General features: G+C 40.1%; 1 long non-coding RNA gene across 2 annotated transcripts in view; it reads right to left on the bottom strand.

Moving 5' to 3' along the window:
- LOC102149454 (uncharacterized) overlaps positions 1-19,558 on the bottom strand; it is a 37,185-nt gene extending 17,627 nt beyond the window's left edge. For both annotated transcript variants that reach the window (XR_011426338.1, XR_011426337.1), the window contains exons 1-4: positions 19,430-19,558; positions 16,325-16,575; positions 953-1,038; positions 68-174 (exon numbers count right to left, since the gene is read on the bottom strand). This is a non-coding gene — a long non-coding RNA (uncharacterized lncRNA). The remainder of the gene's footprint in view (positions 1-67; positions 175-952; positions 1,039-16,324; positions 16,576-19,429) is intronic.
- Between the last annotated feature and the right edge of the window lie 1,929 nt (positions 19,559-21,487).

Here is a 21,487-nt window from a genome sequence, read left to right as displayed (position 1 = left end):
AGAAACTCAATCTAAACACTTTCTGCTTTCAATTACATAATTGGCTTGAAAATTGCAGCGTACCTACCATTTGTTTTGAAAGCTTTATGTCAACCTTTGACTCAAAGCACCAAAGTTCTGGAGAAAATGATGAGAGGAATGTTACTGTCTTCATGAACACATTTGGCACTGTGCCTGAAGCAGAAAAAATGTTCAGTAGATGGTAGCGACGTTCATTCTCCTTTTTTAATTTTTGACAAATAAACCTTTTCAAATTTTAGATTTAAGCCAAAAGAGTTAGAAGAAACAGCAATCACACCTGTACTCAAGACTCCAGTAGGGTGATTTTAAAAAGACATTGTAATTATTGTCAAGGTTTCTCCATCTTGGCACTATTGACATTCGAGGCCAGATAATCTTTGTTGTGGGGGCTGTCCTCTGTAATGTAGGATGTTTAGCAGCTTCCCTGGCCTCTAACCACTAGATGCAGGTAGCACCTCTTCTCAATTGTGACAACCAAGAATATCTTCAGATATTGCCAAATGTCCCCTGGGGGGAAGGATCATGCAAAATTGTTGCCAGTTGAGAGCAACTGATCACTGTCGGATAATTTGTATGAACTATAACAGAGGGGAACAAATTTTATGGTCAACCACAACTGTCTTATAAAGAAGGAAATCTGTTATGCAATAGGGCCTTGTTGTTCAGCTCTAGTGGTCTGATAGGTTTGCACATGCTCAGGTCAGCTTGGAGCTGAACTTGTCAGCGGGCAGCCTTCCAGAAGTGATTATTGCCAGCGGAAGTGCCAGAGAAACGCTGTCAATGCAGAACACTCAGAAATGCTGGATACAGTATTTTTTTAGACATCTTTTAAAATGTAGGGTTAAAGTAGTAGTTAAAGTAAGGGAAATCCTCAGAGGCCCAAGGTGAGAAAACCCAAATTCAGAATTAAGCAAAGGAAGTCAGAACTCACCCTGAAGATGTCTGCCAGTCCCCGGGGGCCTAGAGCCAGGTTTTGATAGGTCTTGTGTACTGGGAATAGGAGCCAGACTCTGGGACCTACGTGGGATGGGAGGTAGGATTAGAGACTCCTTCATCGAGACAGTACCTCTGAAAGGTAACACCCTCAGTGTGTGAACTAGGAAAACAACCCCAACCCTCAAAGTTCTATCTAGGCCTTGACTCTGAGTGGAATGGGAAAAAAGATCTCCTCTAGTAATTCCTAATCATAAGCCTACTTACACTTGTTTTAGGGGCTGGAATTACACTTCTTATGTAACACCAAGCTCAAAGCTAAAATTTAATGTAAAAGAGTACCAGGTTGGTAGTGCCCCCCAGGCACCTGGCGGAAGAAATGCAAATCCTCCTGTGAGGAACACATGCCAAACCCACGCCTCAAGACATCCCAACAGATAAAGCACCAAGAAACGTGAGATAATGGTAAAGAAATCATAAAATATTTAAGGAAAAAAGCTGCCATGAATTAGAGTCAGCATAAACAACAAACTGCAGAGTTGACCCCCACAGACAACAGCAATGGAATAATTGGATAAATAACAGAAAAATAATATGTTTAAAGAAGTATAAGAGAGACTAGGAAGTGTGACAGAGAAGTAAGACTCTATCAAAATTGACCAAGCAGAAAGGAAGAAATGAAAGTGTTATTATTTGTAGATGACATGTTTACGTATGTGGAAAATCTGAATGAATCTTCAAACTGTTAGAATGAAATGAATTTAGCAAGGATGAAGTATACAAAGTTAATATACAAAAATCCATTGTACCCAGAATAGCCAAAATAATCTTTAAAAAGAAGAACAAAGTTGGAGGACTCACACTTCCCAACTTCAAAACTTACTACAAAGCTACGGTAATCAAGACAGTGTGGTACCGGCATAAGGACAGACATATAGATCAATGGAATTGAATTGAGAGTCCAGAAATAAATCTCACATTTAGAATCAATTGACTTCAACAAGGGTGCCAAAGCAATTCAATGAAGGAAAGAAAGAATAATCTTTTCAGCAAGTGGTGTTGGGACAATTGGCTATTCACATGCAAAAGAATCAAGCTGGACCCCTATCTCACACCATATACAAAAAGTAACTCAAAATGAATTAAAGACTTAAATATCACAGCTAAAACTGTAACACTTGAAAACATAGGTGTAAATCTTCATGACCTTGGATTAGATATGACACTGAAAACACAAGTAACAAAAGAAAAAATAGACAAATTAGACTTCACCAAAATTTAAAACTTTTGTGCTTCAAAGGACATGATCAAGAAAATAGAAAGACAATGACAGAATGGGAGAAAACCTTTGCAAATATTTTATTAAGGACTTGTATCTAGAATATATAAAGAGCTCCTACAACTCAATAATAATATGACATATAACCCAATTTTTAAAAATGGGCAAAGAATCTGAATATATATTTCTCCAAAGAAGATATACAAACAGCCAATAAGCACATGAAAAGATGCTCAACATCATTAGCCATCATGGAAATGCAAATCAACACGTATATGTTCAACGGATTGATGACAAAGGTGTCAACTGCAATACAGTGTGGCAAAGGGGATGTTCTTTTCTAGGGCAATTGAATAACCAAAGGGACAAAATAACTCTTGACTCCTCCTCACGTCATTCACAAAAATCAATTCCAGGTGGACTATAGGTCTAAACGTGAAAGGTTAAAATATATATTTTAGAATAAAACTTGAGATAGGCAAATATTTCTTACCATGACACAAAAATGACTAACCATAAAGGGAAAAACATGATAAATTGGACTACATTAAAATCAAGAACTTCCGTTCATCAAAAGACACCATTAAAAGTGTGAAAGGCAAGCACAGACTGGGAGGAGATATTCACAATATAAGACTCACATGGCAGACATCAGTACACCATTCAGATCCCTCTTCAAGAAAGGACTCGCTGCTGAGCTGTGAGGAGTGTGGTTTAACTCACAACCTCCTGCTTTAAGCTCCCTCGGGTCTACATCAGCTTTTGAGCCAAGGTCATGCTCTTCTTGGGGTGATCCTTGACAACGATTGAGAAAGGCAATAATGACCAAGCAAGAGCTTTGTGGAGTGTTCCCAGCCAATGGTAAACAAGGCAGTGGTACAAGGGCCTAGCTATTTCCACCCCCAGTGAAACTCCTCTAATGGGCAACCTGTGTCCCAGAGCTCCCTGTTGGGCTCTCAGAGACCTTCAGGTCTGCACTGTAGTCTAATGGCTCCCCTCCCCAATCCTTCCTTTTCTTTCATGGGAGTTACTCCACAATAAGCCTTACACACTTCTAACTCCACTTCAGTCTCTGCTTCCCAGGAACCTCAAACCGGTTCAACTTATATCCAAAATATATAAAAAGAACCGCTACAAATCAACAAACAAAATGGCAGACAACCCAACAGAAAAACAGGCGATTTACTTGAATAGGCACTAATTAAAAGAGAATATCCAAATGACCAACAAACAAATGAAAATGTTCTTATTAGTTTCCTGGGGCTGCTATAAGAAATTCCCACAACTCGGGTGGCTTAAAACAATAGAAATTTGTTTTCTTACAGTTCTGGAGGCGAAAAGTCTGAAATCAAGGTGTGGGCAAGGTCACCCTCCTTTTGGACGCTCTGGAGGAAAATCCGTTCCTTCCCTTTTCTGGCTTCTGGTGGCTGCTGGCATTCTTTGGCTTGTGGCTACATCATTTCAATCTCTTCCCCTCGCCTTCTCCTCTGTGTATGTCTAATCTCCCTCTGCCTCTCTCTTATAAGGACACTTGTTATGGCATTTAGGGCCCATCAGATAATCCGAGATAATCTCCTCATCTCAAAATCCTTCATCACATCTGCAGAAATTTTACCCTGTAAGGTAATATTCACAGCTTCCAGGAAGTAGGACCTGATATCTTTGAGGGGCACCATTTAGCCCACTAAAGCTTGTATCATTAGTTATAATGCAAATTAAGGTCACAATGTGCTACTACTTCACACCCACCAGAATAGCTAAAATTAAAAAGGTAACATCAAGTGTGGGCAGGAATGTGGAGCATTCTCTCCACCTTCCAGAACTCTCATACATTACTCATGTATAAGTTGATACAACTATGCTGTACAACTGATTGGCAGTACTAGAGATGAGCATAAGCCTACCCTATCATTGACCCAGAAATTCTAGTCCTAGGTATGTGGCAGTTTTAAAAGACAGTTGCACACTGTTTACAATAGCCAAGACGTGGAAGCAACCTAAGTGCCCATCAACAGACGAATGGATAAAGAAGATGTGGTACATATGTACAATGGAATACTACTCAGCTGCAAAACAGAACAAAATCATTCCATTTGCAATAACATGGATGGACCTTGAGAGAATTATGTTAAGTGAAATAAGCCAGCAAGAGAAAGATAATCTGTGTATGACTCCACTCATATGAGGAATTTAAAACTATGAACCAAGAACAGTTTAGTGGATACCAGGGGAAAGGTGGGGTGGGGGGTGGGCACAAAGGATGAAGTGGTGCACCTACAACATGACTGACAAACATTAATGTACAACTGAAATTTCACAAGATTGTAACCTATCAATAACTCAATAAAAAAAAAAAACTAATGGACAAAAAAATCTTAGTTCTCCAATGCACTGGGTATCAAAATGTGCTCTCTGGATCAGCTGCATGCGTGCCACCTGGGACCTCCCCGGAAATAAATTCTCAGTCCCCATCCCATACCTCCTGCATCAAAAACTCTGAAGATGGGACCAGGAATCTGTGTTTTAACAGGGCCTCCAGATGATTCTGACGCCCAACAAAGTTTATGCATAATTATATTTGGAGCTAAATATGTTATCACCCCTGTCTATAAACTCACTCTTCAAGGCAAAAAAAAAAAAAAAAAAAGACAGCTGCAAATTCTTTGGCACTCCTCTCAAGAGGTGGATGTCTGTATCCACTGCCTTTGAATCACGGAGGGCTTACAGCTGTTTTGACCAACAGAGCATGGTGTTGGTGACACTGTGTGACTTCTGAAGCTAGGTCATAAAAGGCATTACAGCTTCCATTTTGCTTGCTAGAATACTTGCTTTCAGAGCCCCAGACCTCTAGGTAAGAAGTCTGACCACACGAGGCCACCATGCTATAAGGAAGCCGAAGCCGCATGGAGAGATTGTGAGTAAGTACCCTGGAGTATGGTCCCAGCTGAGCCCGGCCTTTGAGTGATCACAGCCCAAATACCAGATAAGTGAGTGAAAAAGTCTCCACATGATTCCAGGCCCTAGTGATTGAATCACCCCGAACCATTTGAGTTTTCCCAGTTGAGGCCCCAAACAAGGTGGAGTGGAGACAAACTGTACCTCTGTGTCCTGTCCAAATTCCTCACCCACAGAATCCATGAGCATAACAAAATGGTTGTTGCTTGATGCCACTAAGTTTTGGGGCACTTTGTCATGCAGCAGTAGGTAACAGGGACAATACCCAACAGAAACATGTACATAAATTCAGCAAAAGAGAAATACAGGGATATTCATAGCAGCACTGTTTGCACAAGCCCCAAACTGGTAACTACCCCAAAATACCCATCAAATGTGGAATAGATAATTTGTGGTATAGTCACACAATGGAATACTATTTAGCAAAAAGAATAAACAAATTACAGCCACACACAATGATATGGATGATTCCCACAAACATTTGGGGCTTTGAACAACAGAATCCAGACCCGAAAACAACATATACTGATTATTCCATTTATACATAAATTTATACATAATATTTACATAATTTAAAAATAAGTGAATCAAATCTGTGATGTTAAAAGTCAGAATAGTAGTTACTGTTGAGGAGAGAAGTTTCTGGAAGTTTTATGTTATGGGTAATGTTCTGTTTCTTGATCTAGGTGCTGGTCACACAGATGTGATCACTTTGAAAATTTTTCAATCTGTATTCTGCGATTTGTACTCTTTTATGCAAATACGTTATACTTCAATAAAAAGTTTGAGAAAGGTGTGTCTTGCAAGCAATGAAATAGGGTATCCCAAGGGGAGAAGGATGGGCAGAGCAGGGACAGCAACTACAAGAGGATGGTCACAAGACTTAAAAGAAACAATCTTGGGTCCAAGTGAAAGCAAAAATTCTAGAAGCCTACCAAGTTTTCAAGGGACCTGGACTGCCAAAAAAGTCCCCAGACTGGCTCACCACAACCTGTGACAGCTGAATCCCCAAAGCACACGTCAAGCCTCAACTCTGCACCAGAAGAAGCAGACTGTGAAAGCGGGCAGCTCCAAGCAGACCTTCCAGGGCCCACTCACATGTGGCTGTGGAGGATGAGCGACAGGGAAGAACCTTAGAAAGGCGGAGCCATGACAACAAAGGATGCTCACGTAGAGTAAGGTGTTCCTCCCAGAGGAAGTTGGGGCTGCCACATGGGCTAACCAGGCAGCAGACCCTACTGCCAGGGCTGGATGTCACCACTACTCTGCTCAAATGCACTTGGTGATTGCTCTGGACAAGTGACTGCCGCATGTTTCCCATTCTCCCCTTTTCTTTTCTTTTTTTAAAATTTTATTTATTTTTACTTTTTGAGGAAGATTAGCCCTGAGCTAACATCTGCTGCCAATCCTCCTCTTTTTGCTGAGGAAGACTGGCCCTGAGCTAACATCCATGCCCATCTTCCTCTACTTTATATGTGGGACGCCTGCCACAGCATGGCTTGCCAATTGGTACCATGTCCACACCCGGGATCCAAACCGGCAAACCCTAGGCCACCAAAGCGGAATGTGCACACTTAACCGCTGCGTCGCTGAGCTGGCCCTCTCCCCTTTTCTGAACGAGAGTTTTAACCATGTTAACCTATTCCCCCCAATCATTGTTTGTCAGATGGATTGTCTTTTAGTTTATAGATCACTAGAACATAAAGAGTCACACCTGAGCCTGACAGGAAGAGCTTCATGTCACCCAAAGATGCTGGACTTTGAGCTAAGTGTAAGAGGGTGGGACTTTTGAGGTTTCTCTTTTGGAAGATGAGGGTGCTCTATACGTGGGAATGGAGTGTAAAATGGATATTTAATAGCCAAAAGGTAGACTGTAGTAGAGATCACTAGTTGCCTATCCCAACAGCCATTGTCCTCTTCTTCATGTCGGAATCACAAATTCATCTGGGATGGCAATCCACCCTACTAATGTTCTATAATTTCCAGCCTCCCTTGTAGCTAGGTGTGGCCATGTGACTAGCTCTGGGCACTGAAGTAGAAGCTGCAGTGTATAAGACTTCTGGGAAGTATCCTTAGAGAAAAAGGGGCAAGCCCTCCTTCCCTTGCGCTATCTGACTGACTGGAATGCAGGTGTGGGGCCAGAGCTCCAGAAGCATTCTTGGACCTTAAGAAAGGAAACTATGGGCCATGGGACAGTGGAGTAATGAGATAAAAGACCCATAACAGCCTAGGATTGCCTAATATCTGACTGCTTTTATGTGAGAAATAATCTTCTGTATTTTATCATCCACTATTATTTTGAGTTTTCTGTCACACGTGCTTAATCTAGTTCTAAATGGCATAGGCATAAATTGTCAGATTTAGAAAGCCCAACAAATTCTGTGAAATAAAAACAAAAGGAAATTTATATCTAGACAGTTTGTAGTAAAATTATAAAACACCAGAGACAAAGAGATCTTAAGAGCTGACAGAAAAAAAAGACAAATTACCTACCAAAGAATGACAAACTGAGAGTTGACTTCTCAACATAAAAACACAAGCCAATGAATGGTGCAATATCTTCAAAATACTAAGAGAAAATTACTATCAGTCTAGAGTTTTATATCCAAAGAAATTCTTAATTGAGAATAAGAGCAAAATAAAGACATTTTCAGACAAGACTTACCACCAACAGACCCTTGACTGATAGAACTTCAAAAGATATACTTCATGAAGAATAAAAATTATCGCAGAAGAACAATTTACAGTGTTAGAAGGAAAAATGAGCAAGAAAAATTATAAACATGTGGAGAAATCTAAACACTTAACTATATAAAATCATCACTATCATCTCTAATTTCTGTGATTAAAAAGAACTAAAATTCTGGACAACAATAGCATATAACTTGGAAGAGAGTGGTTCGAGTTAAAGCATTCTAAGGCCTTCATATTTTGGGGGAGGAGGTTAAAGATATTAACTGTATAGATGCTATAAATGTCCTGCCTGTATAGTCTTGGGCCTTACCATTTGTGGACTCTAGCTTAATTTCTAACTGGCAGCATATGGGATTCCGTGCTGAAGGCTCCCTCTGGTTACTTTGGCTCCCCTGTACACGTTCAGGACAAGCTGGAAGTGCTAAGTAATTAATAACCCTGAAAGAAGCCCTCAGTGAACGATTGACGAGAGTTAGTTCATAAATAACCCAACTCCCTCATTCCTTGGGACATGTTCTGCACAGTCTCCTAGAATTTCCCGTCAGGATTTAGCTCTAGTTGGCCACATTGTAACCTAATGATACACCCTTTATTGGCATTCTTTCCTTCCCTGTCTCATTTCTGTACTCTCTGATCAGTGTTTGTTCAAGCCAACTCCCAAATAAAGTATTTTGTTCAAATTCCTACTTTACAATCTGCTTCTGAGGCAACCCAAAAGAGTACATTAACTTTAGACTTTGTTAAGTATTTGTGCTAAAATGTCTAAAGTAGCCACTAAAAGAATAGTAAGAGAAAAAATACAATGTGAGAAAAAATACAATCAATTAAAACGAAATCAAGAAATGAGGGGAAATAAGAAACAATGAAAGTAACACAAATAGGACAGAAGAAGATAAAATTAATCCAAACACGTCTGTGATAAATGTAAGTGGACCAAAATTTCCAGTTAAAAGACAAAGATTAACAACTTTTTTTTTAAATACTACAGCTATATATTGTCTCTAAGATACAAAGACAAACACAAGAATATTGAAAGTTTGAAAATAAAAGCATGGAAAAATGGTCCACCAAGCAAATTCTATTGAAAGAAAGCTGGTGTGGCTACACTGATAACAGATGAAATAGAAGTTAAGGATTAAAATATTACCAATGATAAAGAGAGTTACACATATTGATAAAAAATTTATTTCACAGAAAGATTTAACAATTCCAGACTTGCAAATACCTACTAACTCATCTTCAAAATACAGAGTGACTTCTGGTTTTTGGTTCAGCTTAAAAGCAGCTTGGAAGTCATCACTCCATCCTAACAACAAGTAAAAAGCTGAACCAACTGAAAAATCAACAATTCTTCTTAGATCTGTAAGAGAAGTGAGGTCCTAGGACAAATCGCTGGCCCCCAAATTGGAGAGACTTATAGTTGGATACAGAGAATGACAACATATGAGAGAGCAGAAATCTCTGCAGGAACCAGTGTGGGATAGGAAAACTTGTTTTGTAATTGCTGGAGATTAGGTGTGGACAAGTCTGAGAGTGAGCAACTCCAGGGGGATCTAGTCATGGGGGGGTGGTTGGCATGCTTTGTGAGTGTTACCTGCAAGAGCTCCACCAGGTTCTCATAGTAAATATTGCAAAAAATTCCCCTTGTGCTCTGGGCAGGGGGAGGGGAAAAGGAACCATTTTTAAATATACAGGAGCACTCTGTTCTCCTTAACAAGATCTGCCCTCAGGAGACATTAGTTAACCAGAGCATAACCTCCTGGGTTTTATCAGAGCCTAACTGACCTGGGAGAAGGGAAATACCCAACTCTAGCCCACTCTAGCCATTCTGTCCCACCTAAGGGAGCAGAAAAAAACCTGAGAAACACTTGTGAAGTTCACGGTTCAGAGGCGTAGGCTCACTAAAAGACTGAGATCTAACCCTAGGACTATAGAATGCTTTCCCTCTGTCATGCTTATCAGCCATTACTAAAGGCCTGCTTACAGCAGATCATTTTACCCAGTATATCACGTCCAGCTATCAAGAAAAAATTACAAGCAAAACTAAAAAGAAAAAAAACACAGTTGGAAGAGACTGGGTAAGCATTAGAACCAAACATTGGATGTTGGAATTATCAGACAGGGAACTTAAAATAACTATGACTAATATGCTAAGGTCTTTAATGGATGAAATAGACAGTATGCAAGAACAGATGAGCAATGTAAGAGGAGAGATGGGAATCCTAAGAAAGAACCAAAAAGAAATGCTAGAGATCAGAAATACTGTAACGGAGATGAAGAATGCCTTTGATGAGCTAATTAGTAGATTGGACACAGCTGAGGAAAGAATCTCTGAACTTAAGGATATATCAGTATAAACCACTAAAACTGAAAATCAAAGAGAACGAAAACTAAAAAAACAAAACACAAATCCAGAACAGAATGTCCAAGAACTTCAGGACAACTACAAAATGTTTTAACACATGTAGTGGGAGTACCTGAAGGAGAAGGAAAAGATAAAGGAACAGAAGAAATATTTGAAACAATAATAACTAAGAATTTCCCCACACTAATGTCAGACACCAAACTGCAGATCCAGGAAGCTCAGAGAACACCAAGCATGGTAAATACCAAAAAACCTATATCTTGGTATATCATTTCTTGAGTGAAAGAAAATCAAAGATGAAGAAAAAATCTCGAAAAAAAAACTAGAGGGGTAAAAACACATATAGAGGAGCAAAAATAAGAATTACATCCAACTCCTTCTCACAAACAATGCAAGCAAGAAGAAAATGGAGTGAAGTATTTTAACTGTTGAGAGGAAAAAATCTCACCAGCCTGGAATTCTGTACCATGCAAAGCTCTCCTTCAAAAGTGAAGGAGAAATAAAGACTTTCTCAGACAAAAAGAATTGAGGGAATTTGTTGCCAGTAGACTTGCCTTGTGAAAAATGCTAAAAGAAGTTCTTTAGAGAGAAGGAAAATAATATATGTCAGAAGCTTAGATCTGTATAAAGACTATTGAAGAAAGAACAAGTGAAAGTAAAACGCAAACTTTTATTTTTCTTATTCTTAATTCACCTAACAGATGACAGTTTGCACAAAATAATCATAGCAAAAAAGCATTTGATTTTATATGCTTATACATTTTATATACATTATATGACACATGTATTATATATATGAAATGAATGGCAGCAATGATACAAGAGATGAGAGGGAGGAATTAGGATGCTTTTCTTATTAAAAGGTACTCACACTGCATGTGAGGTGGTATAGTGTTATTTGAAAGTGGGCTTAGATTGGGTATAAATTATATTACAAACTTTAGGGCAACCACTAAAAGAAGCTAAAAAAGGAGGTTGGCCCCATGGCCAAGTGGTTGAGTTCACGCACTCTGCTTCGGTGGCCCAGGGTTTCACCAGTTTGGATCCCGGGCATGGACAAGGCACTGCTCATCAGGCACCGCTGAGGTGGCATCCCACATAGCACAACCACAGGCACTCACAATTAGAATATACTACTATGCACTGGGGGGGGGGGGGGTTTGGGGAGAAGAATAAAAAAAGGAAGATTGGCAACAGTTGTTAGCTCAAGTGCCAATCGTTAAGGAAAAAAAAGAAGTATAACTGATATGCTAAGAAAGGAGAGAAAATGGAATCATATAAAATGCTAAATTAAAACCATGAAAGGCAGAAAAAGAATGGAAGATAAAAATAGGAACAAAGAACAAGGGCAACAAATAGAAAACAGTAACAAATACGGTAGATATTAATCTGACTGTCAACAATCGCTGTGAATATCAATAGTCTAAATGCATCAATTAAAAGAGAGATTGTCAGAGTGTACCAAAAAACAAGACCCAACAAATGTTGTCTCCAAGAAACCCACTTTAAATATACAGACACATATAAGTTAAAAGTAAGTGAATGGAGAAAAATATACCATGTTAACACTAATCAAAAATAAGCAGGAGTAGCTATATTAATTTCAGACAGAGCACATTTCAGACCAAAAGGTGTTATCAGGGATAAATGGACATTACATAATGATAAAATAGTCAATTCCTCAAGAAGACATACTAATCCTTAACATGCATGCACCTAACAACAGTGTCAAAAGGCATAAGGCAACAAGTGATAGAACTACAAGGAGAAGTACATGAACCCACCATCATAGTTGGAGATTTCAACACCTCTCCATCAGAAATGGACCAACAGGCAGAAAATCAGTAAGGATGTTGTTGAACTCAACAACATCATCAATCAACTGGATATAATTGACGTCTATAGACTATTTCATCCAATGACAGCTGAATACAGATTCTTCTCAAGCTCACATGGAACATTCACCAAGATTAACGACATTCTGGGCCATAAAACACACTTTAACAAATTTAAAAGAATAGAAATTATATAATGTCTGCTCTCAGACCACAGTGAAATTAAACTAGAAATCAACAAGAAGAAGATAACTAGAGGGGCTGGCCCTGTGAACAAGTGGTTAAATTCGCATGCTCTGCTTCGGCAGCCCAGGGTTTTGCTGGTTAAGATCCTGCGTCTGGACCTAGCACCGCTCATCAAGCCATGCTGAGGCAGCATCCCACGTAGCAGAGCCAGAAAGACCTACGACTAGACTATACAACTATGTACTGGGGGGCTTTGAGGAGAAGAAGGAAAAAAAAGAAGATTTGCACCAGATGTTAGTTCAGGTGTCAATCTTTTAAAAAGAAAGAAAGAGGGGCTGGCCCTGTGGCTGAGTGGTTAAGTTCGTGAGCTCCACTTTGGCGGCCCAGGGTTTCACTGGTTCGGATCCTGGGTGTGGGCATGGCACTGCTCATCAGGCCACGTTGAGGCAGCATCCCACATGCCACAACTAGAAGGACCCACGACTAAGAATATACATCTATGTACTGAGGAGATTTGGGGAGAAAAAGCAGGAAAAAGAAAAAGAAGATTGGCAACAGTTGTTAGCTCAGGTGCCAATGTTTAAAAAAAAGAAAGAAAAAAAGATAATTGGAAAATCCCCAAATTCATGGAGATTAAACAACTCATAACACATAGATTGTAGAAGGAATCTAAAGAGAAATTTAAACATATTTTGAACCAAGTCAAAATGAAAACAATTTATCAAAACTTGTGGGATGCATCAAAAGCAGTGCTTAGAGGGAAACTTGCAGTATTGAATGAATATGTTAGAAAAGAAGAAAGATCTAAAATCAATCATCTAAGCTTCCATCTTAGGAAACAAGGAAAAGAAAAGCAAATTAAATCTACAATAAACAGAAGAAAAGAAATAATAAAAATTCGAGCAGAAATCAATGAAATTGAAAAGAAGAAATCAATAGAGAAAATCAATGACACTAAAAGCTGCTTCTTTGAAAAGATCAAAAAAATTGATAAGCCTCTAGCTACGCTAACAAAGGAAAAAAGAGAGGACATTAATTACTAATATCAGAAATAATATTAGTAACAATTAATTACTAATGATTAAATATATATAGTCACTACAGATCCTTTGGACATTAAAACGGTAAGAAAGGAATACTATGAACAACTCTACACCTACAAATTTGATAACCTAGATGAAATGGACCAATTCCTTGAAAGATTCGATATGTCAAAACTCACACAAGAAGAAATAGACAAGATGAATAGGCCTATATCTACTAAACAAATTGAATCAATAATTAATAACCTTCCAAAATAGAAAGCACCAGACCCAGATGAATTCACTGGTGAATTCTACCAAACATTTAAGAAAGAAATTATTCCAATTCTATACAACCTCTTTCAGAAGATAGAAGCAGAAGGAATACATCCTAACTCATTCTATGAGGCCAGCATCACCCTAATACCCAAACCAGACAAAGACATTACAAGAAAAGAAAACTACAGATCAATATCTCTCATGAACATAGATGCAAAGATCCTCAACAAAATATCAGCAAATTGAATCCAATAATGTATAAAAACAACTATACACCATGAACAAGTGGGATTTATCCCAGGTATGCAAGGCTGATTCAACGTTTGAGAATCAGTCAACATAATCCATTACATCAAGAGGCTAAAGAAGAAAAATCATATGATCATATCAATAGATGCAGAAAAAGTATTTGACAAAATTCAACACCCACTTATGATAAAAAAAAAACTCTAAATAAACTAAAGATAGAGGCAAACTTCCTCAAATTGATAAAAAATATCTATGAATAACCTACAGCTTTTCCACCAAAACAAGGCAAGATGCTAGCTTTCATTACTCCTTTCATCATTCTGGAAGTCCTAGCTAATACAATATGGTAGGAAAAGGAAATAAAAGTTATACTGGTTGGGAAGGAAGAGATAAAACTGCCTTTATTTGCAAATGACATGATTGCTTATGTAGAAAATATGAAAGAACGGACCAAAAAACTCCTGGAACAAATAGGCAATTACATTAAGTTTGCAAGATAGAAGGTTATATACAAAAGTTAATTGCTTTCCCATATGCCACCAATGAACAAGTGAAATTTGAAATTAAAAATACAATACCACTTACATTAGCACCCCCCCCCATTTATACTTAGGTATAAATCTAGCAAAATATGTACAACTATGTGAGGAAAACTACAAAATTCTGTTGCAAGAAATTAAAGAACTAAATAAATGGAGAGGTATTCCATGTTCATGGATAGGAAGACTCAATATTGTCATGATGTCAGTTCTTCCTAAATTGATCTATAGATTCAATGCAATTTCAATAAAAATCCAAGTAAGTTATTTTATAGTTATTGGCAAACTGATTCTAAAGTTTATGTGGAAAAACAAAAGATTTCATAATGTTGAAAGAGAAGAACAAAGTTGGAGCACTGACACTACCTGACTTCAAGACTTGTTATAAAGTTACAGTAATCAAAAAAATGTGGTATTGGCAAAAGAATAGATAAATATATCAAAGGAACAGAATAGAGAGACCATAAATAGACCCACATAAATATAGGCAACTGATCTTTGACAAAGGAGCAAAGGCAATACAATGGAGAAAAGACAGTCTCTTCAACAAATGGTGCTGAAACAATAAGACATCCATGTGCAAAAAAAATGAGTGCAGACACAGACCTTGCAATCTTCACAAAAATTAACTCAAAATGGATCATAGACTTAAATGTTAAGTGCAAACCTATAAAACTCCTAGGAGATAACAGAGGATAAAATCTAGAGGACCCTGGGTTTAGGGGATGACTTTTTAGATATGACACAAAGAAAGAATTGATGAGCTGGATTTCATTAAAATTAAAAAATTCTGCTCTGGGAAAGACACTGCCAAGACAATGAAAAGATAACCCACATATCAGAAGAAAATATCTGCAAAAGACACATTTGATAAAGAACTGTTATTTAAAATATACAAAGAACTCTTAAAACTCATCAATAAGAAAGCAACCCGATTATAAAATGGGCCAAAGACATTAACAGATACCTCACCAAAGAAGAAATACAGATTTCAAATAAGCATGTGAAAAGATGCTTCACATGATATGTCATCAGGGAAATGCAAATTAAAACAACAATTAAATGCTACTGCACATATATTAGAATGTTCAAAATCGAGAACACTGACAACACTAAATTCTGTCAAGGATATGGAGCAATAGGAACTCTAAACCATTGCTGGTGAGGATGCATAATGATACAGCCACTTTGGAAGACAGGTAGTTTCTTACAAAATAACATACTCTTACCATGGGATCTAGTAATTGTACTCCTTGGTATTTACCCAAAGGAGCTTAAAATTTATGTCCACACAAAAACCCGTACCAATATGTTTACAACAGCTTTATTTATAATTGCCAAAACTTGGAAGCAAGCAAGATGTACTTCAGTGGGTGAATGGATGAATAAACTGTGGTGCATCCAGACAATGGAATATTATGCAGCGCTAAAAAGGAAATAAGCTATCAACCTATGAAAAGACATGAAGGAACTTGAGAAGCATATTACTAAGTGAAAGACAAATCTGCAAGGCTACATACTGTATGATTCCAACTATATTACATTCTGGGAAAGGTAAAACTATGGGGACAGTAAAAAGATCACTGGTTGCCAGGGATTAAGGGTGCTGGAAGAACGAACAGATAGGGCATAGAGGATTTTTAGGACAATGAAACTACTCTGTGTGATACTATGATGGTGGATACATGTCATTATACATTTGCCCAAACCCATAGAATCTACAACACCAAGAGTGAGCTAATATAAACTATGGACTTTGAGTGATTATGATGTGTCAATGTAAACTCATCAATTGTAGCAAATGTACCACCTGGTGGGGGATGTTGATAGTGGGGGAGGCTATCCAGGTATGGGAGCAGTGGGTATATGGGAAATCTCTATACCTTCTGCTCAATTTAGCTGTTAACTTAACCCCCCCCCACAAAAAATAGAGCAAAAATCAGAATAACAAAGAGAAATTGACTTACCCATCATCATACTAGGAGATTTTAATATATTTTTCTGTAATGTACAGATCAAGTGGATAAAAAATAAAACTGGGACCAGCCAAGTGGCATAGAGGTTAAGTTTGCATGTTCCACTTCAGCGACCTGGGGTTTGGGGGTTTGAATCCTGGGCGCAGACCTATGCACCACTTGTCAAGCCATGTTGTGGCAGCATCCCAAATACAAAATGGCACAAATTGGCACAGACGTTAGGTCAGGGCCAATCTTCCTCACTAAAAAACAAAAATAAAATAAAATAAAATAAAAATCAGTAGGAATATTGATGATTTGAACAGCACAAACAATGTTTGACTTACCTAGAACTCTACGCTAATCAATTTAGGAAAGCATTCTTTTCAAGCACCCAAGATATGTTTTACAAAAATTGGCCACATACTAGTACATACAGTAAGTCTAAATAAAGTTCAAAGAATTGAACATACAGATTTATACAGATCACATTCTCTAACAAAAACAATGAAGTTAATCAGCAACAACAAAAAATATACAGATTTGGAAATTAAAACATATCATCTAAATAACTCATGCCATGGGTCAAGGGGAAACTGACTGAGGCTCCAAACTTTATGAGATGAAGCAGCTAGTGAAAAATCTCTGACAGTACAATGACTGAAGGACCTTCAAGAAGAGAAGATCTAATGCTGAATTTGAAGCTGCGTTTACTTCAGCATTCCCTGGGTAAAGAGGACCTCTCTTAGCTAATGCTCATATGCCAATCATGATTGGCCTTGCTTAGGTCACATGTCCACAATTTAACCAATCACTATGGATGGAGAGATGGCGTCCTCTGATTGGCCAGCCTGGTAACTCTACCTCTGTGGAGATGGAAATAGGAGTGGAACGTCTTGACTCCTAGACCCTCCAAGACCACATGGGGTCAGAAAAGAGATTGAAGGAAGCTTGACAAACAAAATCATCCTTCTTCCCGTAAATACAATTCTATAAACACCCCTACCTAGCATAATACAATGACTATTGAAACAAAACTAAAAACCAAAATCATGTCTAGTTGCCACATCCAATCCCAAGCTGAGGATTTCTGGGTAATCTTTCATGGATTTGGTAGCCTATAGCTAAAAGATAAGTCTAACCTCCCTCATCACCACTCCCAGTGTACCCAGGACCCAATGACAAAGGGACAACAGAAACACTGCAATAAGTCTTCCATTTGGCAAGCGGTGAAGGGGAATCCATGCCGAGCAGCTCCTAGTACACTCCACACTCTGTCGGGCAGTAACATGGCCGGCCCCTGGCAGTGCAGTCAGCCTCTGGGTCAGTCAGCCCAACTGCCCCCCTTCCGACTAACTGCGAAAACACCTCTTGTCTAGAGGTTTCCATGGCCACTTCCGAGTAGGGTATAGCGGAAGACTCTGCATCTGGGGGCAACTTTAGCGGCCACTTCCTGTCAGCATAATTGCAGGGCTTGGGACTTGCCCTGGGGTTTGAGCAATCACAGACCACTGTTTATCAAGCTTGGAATTTTCTGGAAATATAATTTTCCCACAGTCCTGGTGGGTGGCTGTTCTATTTGAGTTTACCAACTCTGTTAGCTAGTAAACTGACTCCAGAAGTCTATTCCTGGTCTTTATCCTTGAACTGGGCTTACCCTTGCAGTTTCTGACTCAGAGATAAGCTCTGCCCATTTTGCCTTGTCATCGAATTGAGGGCTCTCTTCTGGGCTTGAAATGGGAAGTAGAGTTAATCTGACCTCTACCTCCAGCCTGCTTCCAGTTGCATGGTGGGAAAAGAGCATCTATTAGCTCCAATTACAGGTAGATCCAGAAGTGGTTCTGGCTGTATGTATAGCCAGATCTTGGGGCTCAAATGATACTGTCTCTTCTTCTATCTCTCAGCTCTTCTTGCCTCTACTTGGCCTCCTGCTAAATGAAGCTATGTCCATATGATGGGGAAGATAGCTCCTGGAAGCCTCCGATTCATCCCCTTTCAAATTAGCAAATAGCTAAGAGAACATCTCTCTCCCCATATCAATCCCAGGCAATTCTCCGATTGGCCCATCTGGAGTTATATGACCATCCCTGTGGCCATGTGGGTGGGGCACTTCGGGCAGCCTGAGTCAGGTGCCCACGCCATGATAAGGGTAGGAGATGGGGCTGGGCGCTAGGATTGGCAGATCTGTAGGGACTATGCGGACTGGCGTAAAATGCTTCAAAGGAAGGGATGCTGGGTAGACAAAGACAAGAAAGTCCACAGGAGAGGGGCAAGAGAAAATAAAGGCCAAAGAGCAGGATAAGGCATGGGGAGTAACTCTGCGTAAGTTCCTAAATGTTTATTATAAGGGATCTCCAGTTTGACTCTGAGTTTCCTGACAATGAAAGCCAAGAAGGAAACATGATCAGTGATGCATAGCTGAGGTCTCCAGGCCCAGGGGAGGTTCAGAGCATGTCCCAAGTTTCCTTCTGTTTCCCTGGAGGCTGACTTTCTCAAGATCCCTGAAGGGCTACCTCTGTTCCACAGCACATGGCTCCCAGGCGTGAGGCTTACCTTTTCTTCGACTTCTACAAAAGATTCCATTCACACAAAGTAGTTAGTGAAGATGTTCACAGGAAGACAAGGTTGGGGGGATGGAGGGTGGTCTTCAAACGTCCTTTGGCTCCTGTTATCGGCTGAATTGTACTCCCCTCAAAACTCATATGTTGAAACCCTAACCCCCAGTACCTCAGAATGTGACTATTTGGAGACAGGGTCTTTAAACGTCAAGTTAAAATGAGGTCGTGAGGGTGGACCCTAATCTAATAAGGCTGGTGTCTGTACGTGAAGAGGAGATTAGGACCCAGAAATACACAGAGGGAAGACCACGTGAAAACACAGGGAGAAGGCAGCCATCTGTAAGGCTGCGGAGGAAACCAGTCCTGCCGATCCCTTGATCTCGCACCTTGATCTCGGACTTCCAGCCTCCAGAACTGTGAGAAAATAAATTTCTTTGTTTAAGCTGCCCAATCTGCAGAACTTTGTTATGACAGCCCTCGCAAATCAATACATCCCCTCTGCCGCTGGCCTGAATTCACCTCACTCACCATCTTACAGGCGTCTCTTCCCATTCCTTACCTGGCCTCCCTGAATGTCTTCTCCTCCTTCTCAGAGGCCAAGTTCCCCGATTTGTCTCAGACAGGGCAGTCTGCACCTTATCTTAAGTTGCTTGGTTAATGGAAACACCCAGTTCTTGGGCTCCTAGCCTCACAGCTTATGAAAATATTTTCCCAAACAAGGACTGTTTTCTGCCTAAGAAGATCTCTACTACCAGCAATTATGATCAAAACATTTTCCCTTATTTCAGCATTGTGCCTGTGCTAAAGACAATACTTGTGTTTGAGAAGTGTCCCTGTGATCCTCCTGTAGGAGAAACTGAGTCACATTCAGGGCATACACCATAACACTCCCACGATAAACCAAATCATCTCAAATACACAGCTGAGGGCCCACACCCACGGGCAATGATAATGAAATCAAGTGGGAGACTTTGAGGAAAGTCAGTGTTCAAAAAAGGAGTCCAAGTACGCAGCCTTTGATGGTCTGGCTCAGTCAAATTTAAAGGAGGCGATACCCTGCGTATTCTCCGGGCAATCCTCTGTGAGTATGATTTCTTACAGGGTTGACATTAGGGTTGGCAGCTGCAGTTCAAACTGAAAAGCCTGGACAGGCCACAGCACACCAGCATCGCTGTTGTAGGGTACAGCAGATCTGTATAATTTTAAAATCAACCGAACAGTAGGTGGGGCAACAACTGTCACTACACCCATTTTACCCTTGAGGAAATTGAAGCTCAGCTTGAGTGAGTAAGATCAGGGTCAGAGCCAAAGTGTGTACCCTGGTTTAACTTCTAAAATTTAGTTCTTTATCTCCTTCCTGCTTAGTTTGAGAAGTGTTATGTACAGTGGTTAAGAGCAAAGACCCTGGGTTCAAATCCTGACTTTATTTTTTACCAATCGAGAGACTGTGTAAGTTACATAACTGTTCTGTGCCTCGGTTTCCTTACCTACAAAGTGAGGACAGCAATAGTAGTTGTCTCGTAGGGTTGTTGTGGACAGCAACTGAGCCTAGAACAACGTCTGGAGTGAAGTAGGCACTCAATGCACTGTTACTCTTCTTCTCTAGTTAGGGCTTCTTGCCTGTCTCATCTTCAGCAATAGATCCGTGATAGGCACTTAAGATGCTAAGCTCAGGCTCTGCCTTCAAGTTGCCCTGTTAGGGGGAGGGGGAGCAGGCGAGTGAACAGCTGAGGTACTGTAACCCCACTGTGGGGGGTGAGTACTCTCATAGAGGCTGGAGCAGCGGGCTTCAGAGAACAGGACTGAAAATGGTCTGGGGGAGGAGAAGGTGCACAGAGCAGCCACATTTGCTCCAGATCTAGAAGAATGAGTAATGATTTCCACAGGAGAGGTATGGTACTTGCAAACAGGGAGTCATCAGGAGCTGCTGGTGGGTGGCGGTCGGGGAGGTGGAGACTCTCTGAGTAGTCTAGAACAAAGGGTGTTTGGACTGTGGATGAAATGGTGACGATCAGAGATGCTTTTCAATTGGTGGGGTGGCTCAGATAGGTGTTTTCAATAATTCCGGCCAGCATGAGTGGGAGAGGGGTCAGTGGGCTCAAGGAGGATGGTTAGGCATCTGTTGTCTAGAAAGATTCCACTCAGATCTCAACATGCCTGGGCATGATTTCTTTGGGAACTCCGACAGGCTGAGTATGTCAGGCTGTGGTGAGCAACAGGAAGGTTCCACCCTGAGTGGTGAGGCGCCAGGCCCGGGCTTGTTCCTCCTGCCTCATTTTACTCTGTGAGGGATGTAATGCCTGAAGAAAGAGCCTACAGGCTAAGTGAGGCCTGAGGCCTGAGGCCTGCATATGTGGTGGCCTCGAGCTTCAGAGCAAAACTCAAGAGAGTTGGATGAAACATGTGACTCTTCTGAGAAAATAATCCACCTCAGAGACAGCTGTGTGACGCTGTAGGAGCAAAGAGTTCACTACATTGCAGAAGACGTGTCCTCCCAAAGCTTCAGCTGACCCTGGGGTGGCAGTTAACCCAAGATCAACACAAGCCTGGAATGTGCAGCTGGTCCTTTCCCTCAGAAGAAATGTTTTTGTGGCAACCGAGGGATATTAAAGAGTGA

This window comes from Equus caballus, chromosome 15 (assembly GCF_041296265.1).
Source record: "Equus caballus isolate H_3958 breed thoroughbred chromosome 15, TB-T2T, whole genome shotgun sequence".
Classification (NCBI taxonomy): Eukaryota; Metazoa; Chordata; class Mammalia; order Perissodactyla; family Equidae; genus Equus; species Equus caballus.
Note: the sequence above shows the minus strand (reverse complement) of the source record. Positions and strands in the feature narration are given on the sequence as shown.